The sequence below is a fragment of the Physella acuta genome, unplaced genomic scaffold, assembly GCF_028476545.2.
Source record: "Physella acuta isolate Inbredline_101_S28 unplaced genomic scaffold, ASM2847654v3 ptg000019l, whole genome shotgun sequence".
In the NCBI taxonomy this organism is placed as follows: domain Eukaryota; kingdom Metazoa; phylum Mollusca; class Gastropoda; family Physidae; genus Physella; species Physella acuta.
Window position 1 is genome coordinate 587,586 of NW_026731539.1, and position 22,581 is coordinate 610,166.

At 43.0% G+C, this 22,581-nt stretch overlaps 1 protein-coding gene across 6 annotated transcripts in view; it reads left to right on the forward strand.

The window, feature by feature from the left end:
- The window catches only part of LOC131939734 (uncharacterized), a 104,830-nt gene that overhangs the window by 22,293 nt on the left and 59,956 nt on the right, over positions 1-22,581 (forward strand). The window contains exon 1 of one of the 6 annotated variants that reach the window (XM_059298234.1): positions 15,375-15,479. The exons of 3 other annotated variants lie outside the window; for them this stretch is intronic. The gene's annotated coding sequence lies outside the window, so the exon portion shown is untranslated. Of the gene's footprint in view, positions 1-15,374; positions 15,480-15,872; positions 16,007-21,938; positions 21,991-22,581 lie in introns of those variants that run through there. 2 more of the 6 variants (XM_059298241.1, XM_059298249.1) reach the window with 2 other exon arrangements.

Here is a 22,581-nt window from a genome sequence, read left to right on the forward strand (position 1 = left end):
AGTTGGTCAGTGTTTAAATTGGTCCGTAGATTGAGTATTAGCGCCAGACGGCCATGGGGCTCACCCGTACCAAACAAAAAGGTAGAACTCTACTGCGCAGATTGATAGAAACCCAATTAGATTCTGGCACATTGTCTGGGAATCTGGAGAATTTGAAACGACTTCCGACGGGTTTAAAGGTCTGAAAAACGTTTCGTCTGCCAGTTTGTGCGCGTGCTGGTGCTCAGTCTGGCGTGAGCGGAACTTTTCTCAAGGTCACTCGATGTTTACCGGATGTTGGAATTTAAGGCTATTAACAGGGGCGGGGGGGGGGGGGGGAGGGGGGCAGGGGTAGAAGACCAGAGGGGTAGGGGCACAGAGAAAGGTGGTGTTAGAGGCAGGGGCACATAGGTGTAGGGTCAGAGTGGGACAAGGGAGCAGAGGGGCAGGGGCCACAATAGGTGGAGCCAAGGGCACTGAGGGGCAGGGGAACTGAGGGGCAGGGCATCGAAAAAATTGGTCTTAAGAGGTATGGCAAAGAGTAAAATATCTGCACTTGCAGGTACCAGCAGGTATATCTGTACCGTCAGGTATATCTGTACCAGCAGGTATATCTGTACCAGCAGGTATATCTGTACCCCCAGGTATATCTGTACCAGCAGGTATCTGTACCAGCCGTTACACCTTTATCCCCAGGTATATCTGGCCAACCCCCGTCTATTGCTGTTGTTGTCACACCTGGCTAACCGTTTGCCTGCCAGGTCTACCCTACAAACAAATGGCCCTCAGATGGTGGCTGTGATTACATTGTAGGTCTCCAGCTTGTGTTGTTGGTGCTGGTATGGTGATTACATTGTAGGTCTCCAGCTGGTGTTGTTGGTGCTGGTATGGTGATTACATTGTAGGTCTCCAGCTGGTGTTGTTGGTGCTGGTATGGTGATTACATTGTAGGTCTCCAGCTTGTGTTGTTGGTGCTGGTATGGTGATTACATTGTAGGTCTCCAGCTTGTGTTGTTGGTGCTGGTATGGTGATTACATTGTAGGACTCCAGCTGGTGTTGTTGGTGCTGGTATGGTGATTACATTGTAGGTCTCCAGCTTGTGTTGTTGGTGCTGGTATGGTAGCTGAGTCGTGTGACCAGCGCTTCGTTCTCTTCTACAGGTGTTTAGTCAGACACACTGTCATAGACACACCGTCATAGACACACTGTCATAGACACACTGTCATAGACACACTGTCATAGACACACTGTCATAGACACACTGTCATAGACACACCGTCCTAGACACACCATCATAGACACACAACCATGGACTCAATATCTGAAGAAAGAAAGCATTTTGTACATAGTGCTCTTGACACCAACTCTACCAAACAAAACATTCCACACCACACACTCTTGTATTGATATACATTATTAAATGATTACATGACATATTGCATTGTTATGTAAGTGTGGTAATGGTAGACAGTGTGTGGTAATGGTAGGTAGTGTGTGGTAAACCTAGTCAATATGTGGTAAAGCTAGACTATGCTAGATCCTGTGTAGCTAGGCCCAACAAAGCCTTACAGACAAGGACCAGTGTCTGACATCCTATTGTAGCACTTCTTATCTCAGGCCTGTTTTTCGTCTAACTCTACCGATATCTCGCTGTTTCCCGTTTAACATCTCGCAGTTTCCCGTTTAACATCTCGCCGTTTCCCGTTTAACATTTGCCGTTTTCCTGTCATTTCGGCACCCAGATGTAGCCGTCCCGTGCCCCATATCACACAGTACTCACCACATAAACACAGGGAACGTGAGCACGGTACCACCACACGGTACCACCACACGGTACCACCACACGGTACCGCCACACGGTACCACCACATTGTACCACCACACGGTACCACCACACGGTACCACCACATTGTACCACCACACGGTACCACCACACGGTACCACCACACGGTACCACCACATTGTACCACCACACGGTACCACCACACGGTACCACCACACGGTACCACCACATTGTACCACCACATTGTACCACCACACGGTACCACCACATTGTACCACCACACGGTACCACCACACGGTACCACCACACGGTACCACCACATTGTACCACCACACGGTACCACCACACGGTACCACCACACGGTACCACCACACCACCACACGGTACCACCACACGGTACCACCACACGGCTGAGAACAATCAGAGCAACAGCAACGGGCAGGTGCAAGCGTTTAGCTGACGGACAGGTCCGCAGTTAAGTTAAGAGGTCGCCGCTCGTGTGAGTTGTTTGTCTTGTGGTGAGAACTCACCCACTGTTGTAGCACATTCGCTCAGCTCCCATCACTGGTGGGGGGGGGGGGGGGGGGCTAATGTTGTCTCATCTCTGGTGGTGGTGGTGGGGGGGGGGTGTAATGTGGTATCACCTAGTACATTTTATAGTCGTGGTCATTTACCTTAGGTTTATAACAAATGTTTCTTTTTGATAACGACAAATCTCAGTGCACAATTCCTTAAACTTGACCCTTCACACCACACACATATAGAAGTTAGTCGTATATATAGATGTCTACTCACATACTAATAAAATAAAAACCCAATTAAAAAATATTATCATTGCATCGAATGACTCACTTCATGCAATGACCAGGATGGTAATTTCTAGGGAAATGATTGGTTAATTAGATTGGAATGCCCTAGGAAAGAGGAAAGTAGGTAGGCCAAAACGAATTTGGAATAAGTCAGCTGTAGGTGAAGCAGAAGCAACCGGAATATCGTGGGCCCAACTTGGATGAATCGTACAGAACCGAGTACGTTGAAGAGGTGTGGTTGTGTCCTATGCTCCACAAAGTGTCCACAGGAATGATGATGATGACTAGTGGCGTAGCCAGGATCGTCTTAAGGGGGGGGGGGGTTCCAATATTTACCCGGGACAAGCTTTTGATTTGCACCCCCCCTCAAACTTTCGATTTGCCCCCCCCCCCCCTCATACTTTATATATATATATATATATATATATATATATATATATATATATATATATATATATATATATATATATATATATATATATATATATATATACCGAGGGGTCTATGGGTGGGGGTTATGACCCCCCCCCTAACCCCCCCTGCCTACGCCACTGATGATGACAGAGTAATGTGACGACACGATTATGTCGATACTGCAGACACAAAGTGTTGAGACTTCTGTGGTGCTGTGGTCTTGTGTCATGTCGTGTCCGTTTAGCTGAACTGTCTTGAAATACCACCGAATGTTTATATTTGTGTACTGTATCTCACCCTCCTACCACTCTATCAGTGTAATGGGTCTAGAGGTTACAAGACTGACTTACTCCCATCATTTAGTTGTCCTCTATTTGTCTCGCTGCACATTTGATATAGGTTGTTTTTCATTGAACTATTAGAAATATAAATGAAATCAGGAAGAATAAAAACAAATCTCGTTAATGGTAAAAAAAAAAAAAAAAAAAAAAAAAAAAAAAAAAAAAAAAAAAAAAACAAGGCCGTGCAACAAGCGTCTGTAATCTCTGACCTTGGCCAGATAGCTGCTCTCTGACCTTGGCCAGATAGCTGCACGTGCTCGAAGATGCCGTCTGCAACAGGTGTCGGAATGTCTGGGATACAAGTGTGATATTTCAGGACGGGCTGGCATTGGTCCAAGCAGTCAGAGCACCACACTGTGAGGGATCCTCCCTGATAACTTGTTTTTTTTTTCATTAGATGGCGCACACTTAGATAGACGCTTCTACGGTGTTGGTAATGTGTGGTAATGGTGATAGGTTTTGTGTGGATGTGTAGGTTTACCCAGCCTACTGGTGTGTGTGTGTGTGGGTGGTATATGTTAATAGCCCGCTGATGTGTGTATGTGTGGGGGGGGGGGTATGTGTTAATACTCAGGCTACTGCTGTGGGAGTATGATTTAGTACCCAGCCCACGGGGTGTGTGTGTGTGTGGGGGGGGGGTTATGTTTGAGTACCCAGCCCATTGGTGTGTGTGTGGTAGGGGGGTATGTGTGAGTACTCAGTCCACTAGTGTGGAGTGTGAGTGAGTACCCAGCCCACTAGTGTGAGTGAGTACCCAGCCCACTATTGTGAGTACCCAGCCCACTAGTGTGAGTGAGTACCCAGCCCACTAGTGTGGGGTGAGTGAGTACCCAGCCCACTAGTGTGAGTGAGTACCCAGCCCACTAGTGTGAGTGAGTACCCAGCCCACCAGTGTGGGGTGTGAGTGAGTACTCAGCCCACTAGTGTGGTGTGTGATTGAGTACCCAGCCCACTAGTGTGGGGTGTGAGTGAGTACCCAGGCCACTAGTGTGGGGTGTGAGTGAGTACCCAGCCCACTAGTGTGGTGTGTGAGTGAGTACCCAGCCCACTAGTGTGAGTGAGTACCCAGCCCACTAGTGTGAGTGAGTACCCAGCCCACCAGTGTGGGGTGTGAGTGAGTACCCAGCCCACTAGTGTGGAGTGTGAGTGAGTACCCAGCCCACTAGTGTGGAGTGTGAGTGAGTACCCAGCCCACTAGTGTGGAGTGTGAGTACCCAGCCCACTAGTGTGAGTGAGTACCCAGCCCACTAGTGTGGAGTGTGAGTGAGTACCCAGCCCACTAGTGTGGAGTGTGAGTGAGTACCCAGCCCACTAGTGTGGAGTGTGAGTGAGTACCCAGCCCACTAGTGTGGAGTGTGAGTGAGTACCCAGCCCACTAGTGTGGAGTATGAGTGAGTACCCAGCCCACTAGTGTGGAGTGTGAGTGAGTACCCAGCCCACTAGTGTGAAGTGTGAGTGAGTACCCAGCCCACTAGTGTGGAGTGTGAGTGAGTACCCAGCCCACTAGTGTGGAGTGTGAGTGAGTACCCAGCCCACTAGTGTGAGTGAGTACCCAGTTCACTAGTGTGGAGTGTGAGTGAGTACCCAGCCCACTAGTGTAGGGTAATCAGTAAAACTACGTGGACAAGAGTCATGTGTGGGGTCGGCTAGGGATGATGGACGGGTTTGTCCACGAGCTTTTTGCACTACTATGTTTTGAGCATGAGTGTATGTGTGAGTATGTGTGTGTGTCTGTGTGTGTGTGTGGTTGAGGGATGTTATAAATACTCCAGGATCTGTTACAGTGTGATAGCATCAATAAATCCCGCGGTCACGTGATCTGGCATATCCGGTCTAAGGTCACTGGCATCACGTTACGGCATGTTTGTCAGCCTGTAGCACTAATGGGTACTCACACTTTTTTTATGGTCAAGTCTTGCATCAAATGACCAGCCATACCTGGCTTTTATAGCCTAACTCTTGACTCATAAAGATCAGATCTGACTGCCAAAGCTCAGCTATATCAGGCTCCAAGGTCCAGCCCCCTTATGCCCAGTTAAGCCTATCGTTATCCATGTTGATATTGATTTGACATGTGTCTCCATTTGGTCACGCCCCTAAACTTGTCCTTTAGGCTAATCCTGTGTCTGTTAGTGTCATCTATTTATCGATCTATCGGGTCATTAGATCATATTTGTGAGCAGCTTATCGACGCTACTAGACCCGATGTGGAAACCATTCATCGATTTCTACCGGGGATTTTTAATAATGGAACTACTCTACACAGGGGCGTAGCGAGGGGGGGGGGGCGGGGGGTGCGGACCACACCGGGTGACACCATTTAGGGGGGTGACACCAAGGCAAAACATAGCAAAATATATAGAGAAAAACTCGAGGGGGGGTGCAAATCGAAAGTTTGAGGGGGAGGTGCAAATCGAAAACTCGAGGGGGGGGTGCAAATCGAAAGTTTGAGGGGGGGGGGTGCAAATCGAAAACTCGAGGGGGGGGTGCAAATCGAAAGTTTGAGGGGGGGTGCAAATCGAAAATTTGAAAGTTTGTCCCTGGGAAGGGTCTCTATGCCTCTGGGGGGGGGGGGGGTGACACCATTAAGTGCCGCACCGGGTGACACCCGACCTCGCTACGCCACTGACTTTACACCACCTACTTTATACTCTCCCTACATCTCTGTTTCTGCAGTCAGTATCAACTACTTTAAAACAAAACTAGTACAGTTTCATACGACCCCAAAGCCCCTATCCTACCCCATCACCACCCTAAGCCCCTATCCTACACCATCACCACCCCAAGCCCCTATCCTACCCCATCACCACCCTAAGCCCCTATCTTACACCATCACCACCCCAAGCCCCTATCCTACACCATCACCACCCCAAGCCCCTATCCTACACCATCACCACCCTAAGCCCCTATCCTACACCATCACCACCCTAAGCCCCTATCCTACACCATCACCACCATCACCACCCTAAGCCCCTATCCTACACCATCACCACCCCAAGCCCCTATCCTACACCATCACCACCATCACCACCCTAAGCCCCTATCCTACACCATCACCACCCTAAGCCCCTATCCTACACCATCACCACCCTAAGCCCCTATCCTACACCATCACCACCATCACCACCCTAAGCCCCTATCCTACACCATCACCACCCCAAGCCCCTATCCTACACCATCACCACCCTAAACCCCTATCCTACACCATCACCACCCTAAACCCCTATCCTACACCATCACCACCATCACCACCCTAAGCCCCTATCCTACACCATCACCACCCTAAACCCCTATCCTACACCATCACCACCATCACCACCCTAAGCCCCTATCCTACACCATCACCACCCTAAGCCCCTATCCTACGCCATCACCACCCCAAGCCCCTATCCTACACCATCACCACCCTAAGCCCCTATCCTACACCATCACCACCCTAAACCCCTATCCTACACCATCACCACCCTAAACCCCTATCCTACACCATCACCACCATCACCACCCTAAGCCCCTATCCTACACCATCACCACCCTAAGCCCCTATCCTACACCATCACCACCCCAAGCCCCTATCCTACACCATCACCACCCTAAACCCCTATCCTACACCATCACCACCCTAAGCCCCTATCCTACACCATCACCACCCCAAGCCCCTATCCTACACCATCACCACCCTAAACCCCTATCCTACACCATCACCACTCTAAGCCCCTATCCTACACCATCATCACCCTAAGCCCCTATCCTACACCATCACCACCCTAAGCCCCTATCCTACACCATCACCACCCTAAGCCTCTATCCTGTCTCACCTACTTAGCCATAACATCAGACTTTTATTATCCCCTAGCCATAACATCACATTTTGTTCTCCCCTACCTAGCCATAACATCACATTTTGTTCTCCCCTACCTAGCCATAACATCACATTTTGTTCTCCCCTACCTAGCCATAACATCACATTTTGTTCTCCCCTACCTAGCCATAACATCAGATTTTGTTCTATTCAACCATAACATTAGATTGTGTTCTCCCCTACCTAACCATAACATCACATTTTGTTCTCCCCTACCTAGCCATAACATCAGATTTTGTTCTATTCAACCATAACATTAGATTGTGTTCTCCCCTACCTAACCATAACATCACATTTTGTTCTCCCCTACCTAGCCATAACATCAGATTTTGTTCTATTCAACCATAACATTAGATTGTGTTCTCCCCTACCTAGCCATAACATCACATTTTGTTCTCTATACCTAGCCATAACATCAGATTTTGTTCTATTCAACCATAACATTAGATTGTGTTCTCCCCTACCTAACCATAACATCACATTTTGTTCTCCCCTACCTAGCCATAACATCAGATTTTGTTCTATTCAACCATAACATTAGATTGTGTTCTCCCCTACCTAACCATAACATCACATTTTGTTCTCTCTACCTAGCCATAACATCAGATTTTGTTCTATTCAACCATAACATTAGATTGTGTTCTCCCCTACCTAACCATAACATCACATTTTGTTCTCCCCTACCTAGCCATAACATCAGATTTTGTTCTATTCAACCATAACATTAGATTGTGTTCTCCCCTACCTAACCATAACATCACATTTTGTTCTCCCCTACCTAGCCATAACATCAGATTTTGTTCTGTTCAACCATAACATTAGATTGTGTTCTCCCCTACCTAACCATAACATCACATTTTGTTCTCCCCTACCTAGCCATAACATCAGATTTTGTTCTATTCAACCATAACAATAGATTGTGTTCTCCCCTACCTAACCATAACATCACATTTTGTTCTCCCCTACCTAGCCATAACATCAGATTTTGTTCTATTCAACCATAACATTAGATTGTGTTCTCCCCTACCTAGCCATAACATCACATTTTGTTCTCCCCTACCTAGCCATAACATCAGATTTTGTTCTATTCAACCATAACATTAGATTGTGTTCTCCCCTACCTAGCCATAACATCACATTTTGTTCTCCCCTACCTAGCCATAACATCAGATTTTGTTCTATTCAACCATAACATTAGATTGTGTTCTCCCCTACCTAACCATAACATCACATTTTGTTCTCCCCTACCTAGCCATAACATCAGATTTTGTTCTATTCAACCATAACATTAGATTGTGTTCTCCCCTACCTAGCCATAACATCACATTTTGTTCTCTCTACCTAGCCATAACATCAGATTTTGTTCTATTCAACCATAACATTAGATTGTGTTCTCCCCTACCTAACCATAACATCACATTTTGATCTCCCCTACCTAGCCATAACATCAGATTTTGTTCTATTCAACCATAACATTAGATTGTGTTCTCCCCTACCTAACCATAACATCACATTTTGTTCTCCCCTACCTAGCCATAACATCAGATTTTGTTCTATTCAACCATAACATTAGATTGTGTTCTCCCCTACCTAGCCATAACATCACATTTTGTTCTCCCCTACCTAGCCATAACATCAGATTTTGTTCTATTCAACCATAACATTAGATTGTGTTCTCCCCTACCTAACCATAACATCACATTTTGTTCTCCCCTACCTAGCCATAACATCAGATTTTGTTCTATTCAACCATAACATTAGATTGTGTTCTCCCCTACCTAGCCATAACATCACATTTTGTTCTCCCCTACCTAGCCATAACATCAGATTTTGTTCTATTCAACCATAACATTAGATTGTGTTCTCCCCTACCTAACCATAACATCACATTTTGTTCTCTCTACCTAGCCATAACATCAGATTTTGTTCTATTCAACCATAACATTAGATTGTGTTCTCCCCTACCTAACCATAACATCACATTTTGTTCTCCCCTACCTAGCCATAACATCAGATTTTGTTCTATTCAACCATAACATTAGATTGTGTTCTCCCCTACCTAACCATAACATCACATTTTGTTCTCCCCTACCTAGCCATAACATCAGATTTTGTTCTGTTCAACCATAACATTAGATTGTGTTCTCCCCTACCTAACCATAACATCACATTTTGTTCTCCCCTACCTAGCCATAACATCAGATTTTGTTCTATTCAACCATAACATTAGATTGTGTTCTCCCCTACCTAGCCATAACATCACATTTTGTTCTCCCCTACCTAGCCATAACATCAGATTTTGTTCTATTCAACCATAACATTAGATTGTGTTCTCCCCTACCTAACCATAACATCACATTTTGTTCTCCCCTACCTAGCCATAACATCAGATTTTGTTCTATTCAACCATAACATTAGATTGTGTTCTCCCCTACCTAGCCATAACATCACATTGTGTTCTCCCCTACCTAACCATAACATCACATTTTGTTCTCCCCTACCTAGCCATAACATCACATTTTGTTCTCCCCTACCTAGCCATAACATCACATTTTGTTCTCCCCTACCTAGCCATAACATCACATTTTGTTCTCCCCTACCTAGCGCGACATTTCACCACTCTCTCTATCCGGCTATTCCCTGGCCCAATAAAAACTCAATTACTCACCGAACAATCGGCCATCTCGTGACCTTCAGGTGACCTTCACGTTTTGATCGATTGCTGCAATGTGAGTCCAGATAACTGGAGCTGTTATGAATTGGTGGTGGTTGAGGGGGAGGGGGGTGGTACCAAATAACTTGCTCAGCTTTGTTTAGACATGGGGGTGGGGGTGGGGGGGGGAAGAAGAAATGGGTGAGGGAGATAGCAATATCCATCCTACAATTTTTAGAGGGAACATGGAGCAGAATTGGGAACCTGGAAAGGAACTGTGAACATATTTTCACGTTTTTAAAAAAAAAAAAACTTGTGAACTCTTATGAACATAAAAACTGCATTAGACAATATCATTTTATGACCCCCCCCCCAATTATTCATCATTATATGCGATTGCTGCTATGTCTACAAGGGGGGGGGGTGTAAACATCGAATATTCTTAAGAGTTTTGGATGCTTGAATAAACGAATGCTGGCAAAGTTTAGAGTAGGGGTCTGGGTTAGGTCACAAAAGCTATAAATAACACACAGTATGCTTGCAAGATAACTCTTTAAAAAATTATTTTAATTTTAGGGAAATTAATTTTAGGGAAATTTAAGTTTAGGGAAATTAAGTTTAGGGAAATTAAGTTTAGGGAAATTAAGTTTAGGGAAATTAAGTTTAGGGAAATTAAGTTTAGGGAAAAGATATCTGCAGCGTTAAAAAATATCTTCACTCGATCAGCGACCCTAGAAGTTGATGTCACGAGACACTTAATAAATCTGTTGAGTTGTTCTAACTAGGGTTTTAAATCAGAGACCCTACCCCTTCTCTTTGACTTAGCTACAGAACTTGTTATCACATTTTTTTTCTGTTGAAAATTCGGCTTATCCCTTACATGGTAAGAACATAATCAATAAGATAGAATACGTGCTTGCTCTGTTTGAACCGGCAGATTATGTTTCTGATTGTAAGATGGATTTACTGCTCAGATTTATCCTTTTTTCTCCTGATAACTTTGATGCTACAAGATTTCTCTGATAACTTTGATGCTGCAAGATTTCCCTGATAACTTTGATGCTTCAAGATTTCTCTGATAACTTTGATGCTCCAAGATTTCTCTGATAACTTTGATGCTGCAAGATTTCCCTGATAACTTTGATGCTGCAAGATTTCTCTGATAACTTTGATGCTCCAAGATTTCTCTGATAACTTTGATGCTCCAAGATTTCTCTGATAACTTTGATGCTCCAAGATTTCTCTGATAACTTTGATGCTCCAAGATTTCTCTGATAACTTTGATGCTCCAAGATTTCTCTGATAACTTTGATGCTCCAAGATTTCTCTAACTGATGCTGCAAGGTTTTAATGATAACTTTGATGCTCAAAGATTTCTCTAACTGATGCTCTAAGATTTCTATGATAACTTTGATGCTCCAAGATTTCTCTGATAACTTTGATGCTCCAAGATTTCTCTGATAACTTTGATGCTCCATGATTTCTCTAACTGATGCTCCAAGATTTCCCTAACTGATGCTCCTAGATTTCTCTGATAACTTTGATGCTCCAAGATTTCTCTAACTGATGCTCCAAGATTTCTCTAACTGATGCTCCAAGATTTCTCTAACTGATGCTCTAAGATTTCTCTGATAACTTTGATGCTCCAAGATTTCTCTGATAACTTTGATCCTCCAAGATTTCTCTGATAACTTTGATGCTCCAAGATTTATCTGATAACTTTGATGCTCCAAAATTTCTCTGATAACTTTGATGCTCCAAGATTTCTCTGATAACTGATGCTCCAAGATTTCTCTGATAACTTTGATGTTCCAAGATTTCTCTGAAAATTTTCTTGATCCTCCGAGAAGTCAACATCTACCTGACCAAAGATCTGCCTCTATGATACTAGTTGCGCTACCCGTCTATTGCCCTAAAGGAACATCGACAAGATACCAGCTGATGTTGTTTGTTGTATTGATACACTCATAGACTCATGTTTTGCATTACACTCACAGCTTTTCTGTATTAAAGAATATTAAGTTTAGATTTGTAAATTGTATGTTAATGAATATTAAGTTTTTTAAAATATGTTTTTAGCGCAATTTCCATTCTGGAGAATTGCGTTTATTAACTCGTCATTTCTGGATGTATGAATGTATGAATGAATGGATGTGTGTCCGCAGCTTTAAGTCGTATCTCCTCCTCAACGAAGCAACATCGAGGACTAGTTCCAAAAGCAATTATGTTAAGCAAGTTACGAGGATGAACATAGGCCAAAAAAATTCCGGGTTTCTTTCATGGATTTCCCGGAAAAGCCAAAAAACCTCGAAAAAATGCAGTTTTTGGCCCATTTCTCAGCAACCAGACCACTTAGCGACTTGAAACATGTACCAATCGATTCCTGCCATAATTTAGAACAATATTGCCGAAGAAAGTTTTCAAAAATATCCTTTCTTTTGGTCACAAATTTTTTTTTGAATTAATTAAAATTTGGACCGAATTAGTAGGCATTTTTATCCAACCACACCACACGCGTCATCACGTTCAATAGCTGCGCCATCACGTTCAATGGCTGCGCCATCACGTTCGGTAGCTAGGCGCGCAATGGTTTTTAGTCATGTAACTCTATTGTAAATAAAACATGTAAAATACTGAATTTTATTTTAATAAAAAACGTTTTAATAACTAACCAATGGTTTTACTAACCCTGCTCTTGATTTACGCTACGACAGAACTATTTTTAGATAACATAAGGACATTTCGCTTAAATGTCACTAGACTTTTTAATTAACTTGTTTCTTTTTTCAATGCATTTGTATTTTGTATCTTTTATTAGTTTTTTTTTTGTTTTATGTTTCTGAGATGAAATTCAATTTCACGACTAAATAAAATAAATACAATAATCATTTATGATTTTAAATGCACTTATAACAAGAACATAAAACAAACTTGCTTTCGTCCCCCTCCCCCCCCCCCCTCCCCGAAGAGATGCCTGGAAGAAATACTGGTCGCTATTAAATGAAATCTCGTACACCGTATATTTGTATGTCGTAATATATTTTTAAAAATATTGCAATCTCAACCGAAAAGAAATTTCGGATAGAAGGTTTTACTGAGGCATTAAACATAAAATCATATCGATGCAATAATAATAAAGGTGCCCATTTATTATGTTCCATAACTCAATAGCAAAGCACCATTAGATTTATTGGTATAAAGCTCTACTGGATTGCTGGCCTTGTTCATCCGTCATGTCGTATCCCGCCGCTCACCTGAACAATGGACTTCCGCCAGGGGCATTAACTCCGTGGCCGATTCAATCAACAGCACTTGTAAAGTGATCTCCCCTGTTGATATTGGGCTTCATCACCTGCGTGTCAACACGGCAAGTCAATTCTGTTATGGTGCACCAAAAAAAAATCTGGCTCATTGTGACCTACCTATCGGTCAGCTTACGTGATACAATTTATTTAATTAATTGGCTGTTGGGTCGGGGCTCACTTCTGGGAAATGGCCTGGGTGATAGGGGGATGGGCTAGAGTCAAGGTCACATGGGGGAACAAATAGACACTTATTTAGTGTCATAAGGTTTAAAGTGTGACTGGGTCAAGGCCAGTAGTGGACTAGAAGGTCAGTGGTACGTGTGGGAGGGGCTCGAGGGTTAGGGTCACCAGTGGTGTGTGGGGTGGCGTGTGGGGGTGCCGTGTGGGGTGGCGGCTATAATGAGAAACACCAGAGGTCTGTGCTGGTACCCAAACATTTGCCCGCATCAGTGACGACAACTCGTGCCAACACATCATTCAGGGGTGTTGGTTTTTACCCATGTCCCGACAATAGATTCTTCCGAAAATAGGTGTGTTAGGTTGTTAGTAGTAATTAGTATTGTAATCACTGGTTTAGTTTTTGTAATCAGGGTTAGGGCTAAACTAACTTGGGTTAGGGTTTGGGGAAAGGTAAGTTTTCACATTAGCAAGACATTGTCTTTAATTAACTGTCGGTAATCTAACATCCATTTTTCAAGAAGATTCCATTGTTATATTATACAAGCACATACCCACTCTTTAAAAGCTGTGAACAACGTTTAACTATCTTGACAAGACCTAACCCACTGTCTTCGGTTGTTTTTTTCTGGCAAACTTTATTTACATTGCTTGGCTTATGCTACAGAAATTAACAGTGCGTTTAGAATGTCACAAAAGTTTTCACGACAGGACCTATCAGCTTCGTGTCCCTATTTCTACTCCGTCCATCTCAACCAACCCACCCCTACATACGTTCTCTATCCACCTTAACAGCCTTGTCACCATCCACCACACCCGTCCCTACTCACCCTAGCGTCCTTACTCCCCACCCCTTACCAGATATCACCGTGTACCAACATCCGGGTGGTACAGGCCTGTTGAAAAATGACTGACCACAAGACGTCTGGTCAGTTGCTTGGTTATTTCCAGCAAAGAGCACTACAACACATCTGGATGTGACGCAACTTCCGTTCTAACCGTCCCTACACTTGTACTGGCGTGTTCCCGGGTAGGATTTGCAAGCCTTTAAATTACCCAGTGGGCTAGGCTATGGGGTAGCCGGGGTGGCTATGTTAAAATTGTAAAGGTCAGTAAATGGCCTCATCCATTTTGCTGTCACGTAATTTAACCGCCTAGATTATAAAATAGTCTTTTCTACTAGTGGTCTCTGTCTGTTGTCTAAACTTTGACCGATATTTCATGACGCGTCAGTGTCTATTTTTAGATGACCTAACATTTCATAGTAGACGTGACATCATTTTGACAACTTGACGAGTAAAACAATCGAGAGTAACGGCCCCTTAGTTCAGAGGCCGACAGTACATCTAAATATAGAATTGCTTCGTTTTTGGACTAAGATTACATCAGCCAACGTGTATGATGACCCAGTTGTATTAAAACAAAGTTTTGGTTGTTTTGAGTATTTACATTTTTATTTTAGTCCGTCTATAGTTAGATACAAATTATTTTTTTATTATTTCTTAAGCAAATAGAAGAAAAAAATATAAAAAATCAAACACATTTGGTAGGCCGATTCATTCAAATGAATGCAAGTACATGCAATTACTTAACAAGGGACCAAAAATTACATGACTTTAACTGACTAATACACGATTGCTTCCATCGATTACATTCGAGTCGCGATTACATGACCACGACCAACGATTACACCAATGCGACCAACGATTACACGACCGCAGCCAACGATTACATTCGAGTCGTGATTACATGACCACGACCAACGATTCCAATGCGACCAACGATTACATTCTCTAGACGTGATTACATGACCTCGACTAACGATTACACATGCGACCAACGATTACACGACGCCGGCTGTAGATAACAAGACCGAGTCCCACCTTATCGTGTCAACCTGTTCCCCCCCCCCCCCCCCCCCCACCGGCTATTGAACACAAGCCAAGCGAATCTATATGATCCCACCATGAATTGAACCGTGCTTTAGGGCGTTACACGGCTGTGCAGGGGAAGTCACCCACGCTACTGTCGTCCACTGGAGGCCAGTGCTTGCTTCCACCTTGTCATGTTCTACGTTCATTGGGATCGTATGAGTTTCATCAACAGCTGAGGTGAACATTTTCATGTAGGATAAATTCACACACGTCATAAGCTAAGGGTGAGTCTAGTTATAGGCCTAACTACAGTGTAATAATTTCATCTTGTAAATAATAGTGTGGTTTTTATATTAAAAATACAGTGTGAAACTTTTCCTAAAATGACTTTTTTTTGTTATGATCGGGGCTAGGGTTAGAGTTCCCATCAAGTTAGGGCGGAGATAGCTTTACTTTATGAAATTGTTGGGATAGCTTTCAATGTCAATCCAATATTTTAATAGGCCTGCGTATCATTTATTATTTAAAAAAAATCAACAAACAATTACTAGAGATCGAGGGCTGGTTACGGTAGAATTCAGTTTGAGAGAGTTGTGAGGGGAGATCACTTATGTAAGATTGGGTGGCTCATATTTGGGTCACTGAGTCTCGTGTGCCACAACACACCGGTTGTTGTCAACACGCGAGGGCCGTCTGCTGGGGGAGAGTGGCGACACGCTTCGTCTGCGCTGTTGTTGTTGTTGTTGTGGGATTAGGTGATGGATGGACTAGTTCGCCATTTTAACAGGCTGTAAGACTATATATAAGTAAAGTAAGTAGAAATTATTGTCCCTGTTTCGTAGTGTGAATAATTTTTAAACAGGTAGCCTTAAATGTAACGTTCCTGTTATTTATTACTCAAATCAATTGGCCTACATGTTACAATATGCTCAACTGTTCTATGGGCCTGTGACTCACATTCGCTGTGTCGTACGTAATAACACGACTCCACTTTTATTACTTTAGAAGAGTTTAGATCGTAGGCCTAGATTTTTTATATTTACTAGAATGAGTTGCACTTTGTAACGTATCCTAGTGTTGGATACTTTTATATTTTTTTATTTACCGTAGTCATCAATCTGACTGGTGAGGGAACTGTTAAATTAACCTCGGTTTATGTGATGTCAACCTTACATTAGTATCACAAGTATTGGTATCATTGTTTAAACATAGATCCCGGTCTTACCCCGCTATTATAGTTAGCAGTTGTTGAGTTAGTGTTGTGTTATGTTGAACTACTGGTGTGTTTTGATAGAAATGCTATTGTGAGGACTGGAGATAACGTAGCTATACGATAATCAGCTGTGCTATTGACTACAGGGTACGAGAAGCAGTAAAGTACCTTTAATCTCTTTAATCCCCGTTAATCTGGTAAGTTAAGCCAAACCAACAAGGAGCAGTGGCGTGTGTTTATACTCTGATTCTTACACACCGCATGCACCCCCCACCCCCCCACAGCATGCTCCCTCACCGCATGCACCCCCCCCCCGACACACAACATACCCTTAAACCATATTCAAGTTGTCAACATGAAACTATTTGGCACACCATGCTCTATAAACCACTGTAAACAACGTAGGCTTTATTCGCATGCAGTTTGTTGAGCGTGGGAAGAGAAAATCATTCCTAGATCAATAATTAGATCGACATGTCTGCTGGTTTTATTTTATTCTGCTCTTTATTGCAAAATCTTTTTGATGGATATTCTCTAAACATATTCAATAGCACAGTTAATCACATCAACTCTTGAATGCTCGCTCCTTGTCGGCGTCTTATTTTTTTTTATACACTCACAAACTGTATAAATATATAGGCCTACACGTAACATCAGACCCAAGACGGGTCGATACTAATTTATTGATTTTCTATTGATTATATTGAGCTTAGAAACACCAGCTAAAGTATTCATTGAGTTCAGGGTGCCCCTGCACTAATTAGCTACACGTCATTACTTGTTTATTTTTGTATCCTTATTGTTTACAAATGTTTTGATGGTCCGACGGCCGATGGACCACGTGACCTGGATTAACCTTTAAGCTTTTAAATCACCTGCTTAAGGCAATACAGGTGAAGAGGACACGACGAAAAAATAGACTAGGATAGAACATATTTGTAATGAACTACGAACATTGGTATAAATTGTAAACCATATTTAAATCTAACTAGACATATTTTGTAGATCGAATTTGGAGAAAGTATTTGATTGAGATTTAAAGTAAACATAATAGAGAAAAAAAAAACAACCGTTGAAAATAACGAGTATTATTTTTATCAACCGACACAAAATTCAACGATTAACTAAGTACTTTAAATTTAGTCATTCTTAGTCAGCACTAGTTAATAGCGTTCCTTAATTGTCTGGAGATTGGCTTTTCTAGCGGTGATTGAATCTCATATTGCATTAGGACGCTAAAATAATATAATTTAAACTTAAGGTTTAAGGTGTGCTGAAGCGAATAAAGAAAAATAAATGTGGAAGACGTCACGGAAATCGCTATCTCAAACGTGAACATCATCTCCCGCATTAAAATAATTTTAACAGGTGCGATCTTTTTCCCAGTCACCAAGGGTAGGTGGTCACCAAAATGTCGACGTGATTAAGTCACGTGAGTGTATTACTCCGGTCCAACAGGCAGCCATACAGAACGTCTCAATCATTGGGTCCACGCCCCCTTCATGCTACGCTAAGGATATGAATCATATTTTAGCACAAACCTGTTCTACAGCCGTGGACACGTTGGCTTATAGTGCACCTGCACACTGTGGCAGTTATAGACGGTCTTGGGGGGGGGGGCATGGTTTTGTTAGCGGCACGTTCTACACATGCTTTCATACAGGTTCTTCTCATACATGTTCCTGTCTTGTCGTTATACATGTTATTGTCATGATACTTGTTTCTGTCGTCATACATGTTCTTGTCGGCATACATGTTCTTGTCGTCATACATGTTCTTTTCATTCATGATGCTGCCTTTATTGTGTGGACTACAAGTGCTCTGATAGAAGTTGATGTAGTTTGTCTCAATCCCGATACAATAATTTTATGACAAAAGTACACATACATTGACACAAACACCCTCATTGGACCTCATTGGACAGTTTGCCTCATGTGACCTAACACTCTACTGAACTCCATGGACAATTCTTCATTACCTGAGACTTAACATTAGCTCACGCACACCTTAGTTCGGCGTGTCACTAACACAAGCACGTGCACAATGATCAGTCCCTGCCCACAGACCGCCACCTCTGACACCAATCCAATTCTTCCCTCATCTTGTGCTTTTTGTTTTGTCACTTACATTCAACCAGGTTTTAAAACGTGTTTTCTTTTCCATCCGGTAAACATTTCACGTTCATGGACCACAAACACATTTATCCCCCCCCCTCCCCCCACCCAACTTCTCTCAATATCGAACATTTAAATCAAGGTAAATCCGTATACTGGACTGATTGCCTTCCGTTACTTTACTCTCTATCTACGGCTCCTAACATACCCTACACATTAACACCAAGTATTGAACTTGTCTAATTGAAAGCAAACGTGCTCGCCAGTTCTTTCTTAGCCGTCCCACTTTAGACGGCAGTTCTTTACATCAATTCGTCGCCTGTGTCAACACTGTTTGCCGTACGGCACGTGTATGTCAACACGCTTTGCCGTACGGCATGTGGATATCAGCAACGCGTGTAGTACAGCATGGCAGTCAATCGTTCCGTTTCTGATAGCGTCAGTAGGACATTCACACATTAGCGTCAGTACGACATTCACACATTGGCGTCAGTACGACATTCACACAGTAGCGTCAGTACGACATTCACACATTAGCGTCAGTACGACATTCACACATTGGCGTCAGTACGACATTCACACATTGGCGTCAGTACGACATTTACACATTGGCGTCAGTACGACATTCACACATTGGCGTCAGTACGACATTTACACATTGGCGTCAGTACGACATTTACACATTGGCGTCATTACGACATTTACACATTGGCGTCAGTACGACATTCACACATTGGCGTCAGTACGACATTCACACATTGGCGTCAGTACGACATTTACACATTGGCGTCAGTACGACATTCACACATCAGCGTCAGTACGACATTCACACAACGGCGTCAATACGACACACCATTTGAAGTTTGATTCAACGCTATACAATGAATGCGTGCTTGTCCAAAACTCACGGTCCAACATTCACACACCACCTGACCCTAGTCGATTTACATTCATTAGTTATCTTCTCTTTGTTCATTCATGACTAACTGGGACATCTATAGTTGGTTAAAATATTTTCTTACCTGTAAATGGTTTATTTTCTGTTTTCCGTTATTATTATAATTTTTTTTTCAACAACTTTGTGTTCTAGCGAGAAGTTACAGATGTTGTTGAAATAATCTTAATTGAAATCTATACTTGAAGCAAGCAATGTGGAGTTTCAGCCTACATTATTCTATCTTTTTTCTCACATTGTGCTACGTGTAAGGGGCCCGTACTCTAGTTTTAAGACCATAGTGATGTACTGTAAGTTGTGTAAGGGACCCGTACTGTAGTTTTAGGACCAAAGTGATGTACTGTAAGTTGTGTAAGGGACCCGTACTCTAGTTTTAGGACCAAAGTGATGTACTGTAAGTTGTGTAAGGGGCCGGTACTCTAGTTTTAAGACCAAAGTGATGTAGTACATACATCTCTAGGACAACGTAGCTACTGGTACCTGCCTCATGCCAGTAGCTAGTTCGTCAACTGCACACGTGGGAGCAACATAGTACACAGTACACTAACTGTAACTAACCCTCAGCCTATCTGGTAGGGTCTGTGGTAGGGTGTTTGGTAGGGTCTGTCTCGCAGTATCTTTTCTGCCACTCCCTGTATGCCACATCACAACAAAATACTACCTTAGACTCATCAGCTGGTATCAGCAGCACTATGCTGACCCCTCTTACGTGTCACACCCCCCCCCCCCCGTGTTGTTAACCCCAGGTGAGCGAGAACAAATGTTGTATGTGACCCGCCGTCCGTGTTGGTTCTGTACAAATTATGCGCGTTGTAATTGATTCGGTCACGTGACGAGTTTTAATTTTTTTTCAACAATGGTAGCCTGTAGCAGCTTGTGTCAGGTTTCAAGGATGGTTGGTGGAAGTCATTTGACTTCACTAAGTCATTTGACTTCACTAAGTCATTTGACTTCACTAAGTCATTTGACTTCACTAAGTCATCACTGGTTGGTGGAAGTAGAGCTGGAAAAATAACAACAACAAACAGAGAGACAATAAAAAAACACCCGTTGTCTTACTTACTAAACGCATTGTCTTTCTTGATCTAAATGAGATGGCCATCCATAGGTTGTATTCGATATTCGGCCCAGTACACACTTGAAGCACTTTTTCGTGCAACCTTTCCCCCCCCCCCCCCCCCCCCCACCCTCTCCCAAAATTCCACCTAATTCCAAGGAGATGAACACAGTAAATTATGCACATAAAACTTCTATATAAAAGGCCACAACCCAGTACATCAACTGTGTGTAAGTCTATTCTAGGCCCGCTGTTAGTGAAAAGAAGTGTATTGAAAGATTAGAGAAAGTGCAAGTTCATAAGCTTTAGAAACATGTTTGTAACCCTTGAATCAATAGTCAAACACTCAGTTATCGAACCTTACCCAAAGCGCGATAACTCAGCAAAACAAAAGTTGTGTCCGGTATTTTTATAAGATTGAATCAACTATAAATTCTGTCAAGGAAAATACGCACAGGTTTTATCATCAAGGGTTTATCATCAAGTTGGAATAACATTCCATTCCACTGGCCATGCTAAGTCCTTGAATATCCTCCATTATGCAAATTTGTTCCCTTCTAAAATCCTGAACAATTTTTTTGCACATCACATCACACACACGGCTCAGCTGGTTAAAGATGGAGTGAAACATTTCCTCGTTACTCGCTCATGCCGGGCTTAGGGTCGAGAGCCATCACTGGCAAGTCTTCTCACTCGTGTAGGGGGGGGGGGGGGCATATAGGGTAGCCTTGACAATGTGTATGTTGGGGCATTAGGTTAGCTTTGACAATGTTTATGTTGGGGGTGGGTGGGCATTTAGAGTAGCTTTGACAATGTGTTGGGGAGCATTTAGGGTAGCTTTGACAATGTGTTGGGGAGCATTTAGGGTAGCTTTGACACTGTGTATGTTAGGGAGCATTTTGGTAGCTTTGACAATGTGTTGGGGAGCATTTAGGGTAGCTTTGACAATGTGTTGGGGAGCATTTAGGGTAGCTTTGACAATATGTTGGGGAGCATTTAGGGTAGCTTTGACAATGTGTTGGGGAGCATTTAGGGTAGCTTTGACAATGTGTATTAAAATCGGGGCATATAGACTTGTACAAACTAATTAATTTAAGAAAACTTTGCAACTTGCTGGTAATTATAAAATTATAAAATCATCAAATAAATTAATACTTATTTCATATAAATTAAAAAGTATTAATTAGTAATTACGAATCATACAATGTCAGTTAGGAAAATCCTTTTATCCCTTCTATAAAAACCATATATCTGCTTATCTTAGTACGATCGGTCCCTGTATAAGAGGGTGTCTGTCTGTTTTAACGATGTTCACTCATTAAACTCCTGTCATTAGCATTTCACCCACTCTTCACGCCCCCCCCCCCCCCCACTATTTTTTACACATATATAGCACATTACGTTAGGCCTGGCCTGTCGACGTCACAGTTGACCTGGTTGATTGAACTTATCGCTGGTGAGTAATGCCATAGCTATGTGGCTGTATGTTCTGTGTGGCTGTATGCTAGTGGTATGTGGCTGTATGCTAGCGGTATGTGGCTGTATGCTAGCGGTATGTGGCTGTATGCTAGCGGTATGTGGCTGTATGCTAGCGGTATGTGGCTGTATGCTAGTGGTATGTGGCTGTATGTATGTTCTATGTGGCTGTATGCTAGCGGTATGTGGCTGTATGCTAGCGGTATGTGGCTGTATGTTCTGTGTGGCTGTATGCTAGCGGTATGTGGCTGTATGCTAGCGGTATGTGGCTGTATGTATGTTCTATGTGGCTGTATGCTAGCGGTATGTGGCTGTATGCCATCGCTATGTGGCTGTATGCTAGCGGTATGTGGCTGTATGTATGTTCTATGTGGCTGTATGCCATCGCTATGTGGCTGTATGTTCTGTGTGGCTGTATGCTAGTGGTATGTGGCTGTATGCTAGCGGTATGTGGCTGTATGCTAGCGGTATGTGGCTGTATGCTAGCGGTATGTGGCTGTATGCTAGCGGTATGTGGCTGTATGCTAGTGGTATGTGGCTGTATGTATGTTCTATGTGGCTGTATGCTAGC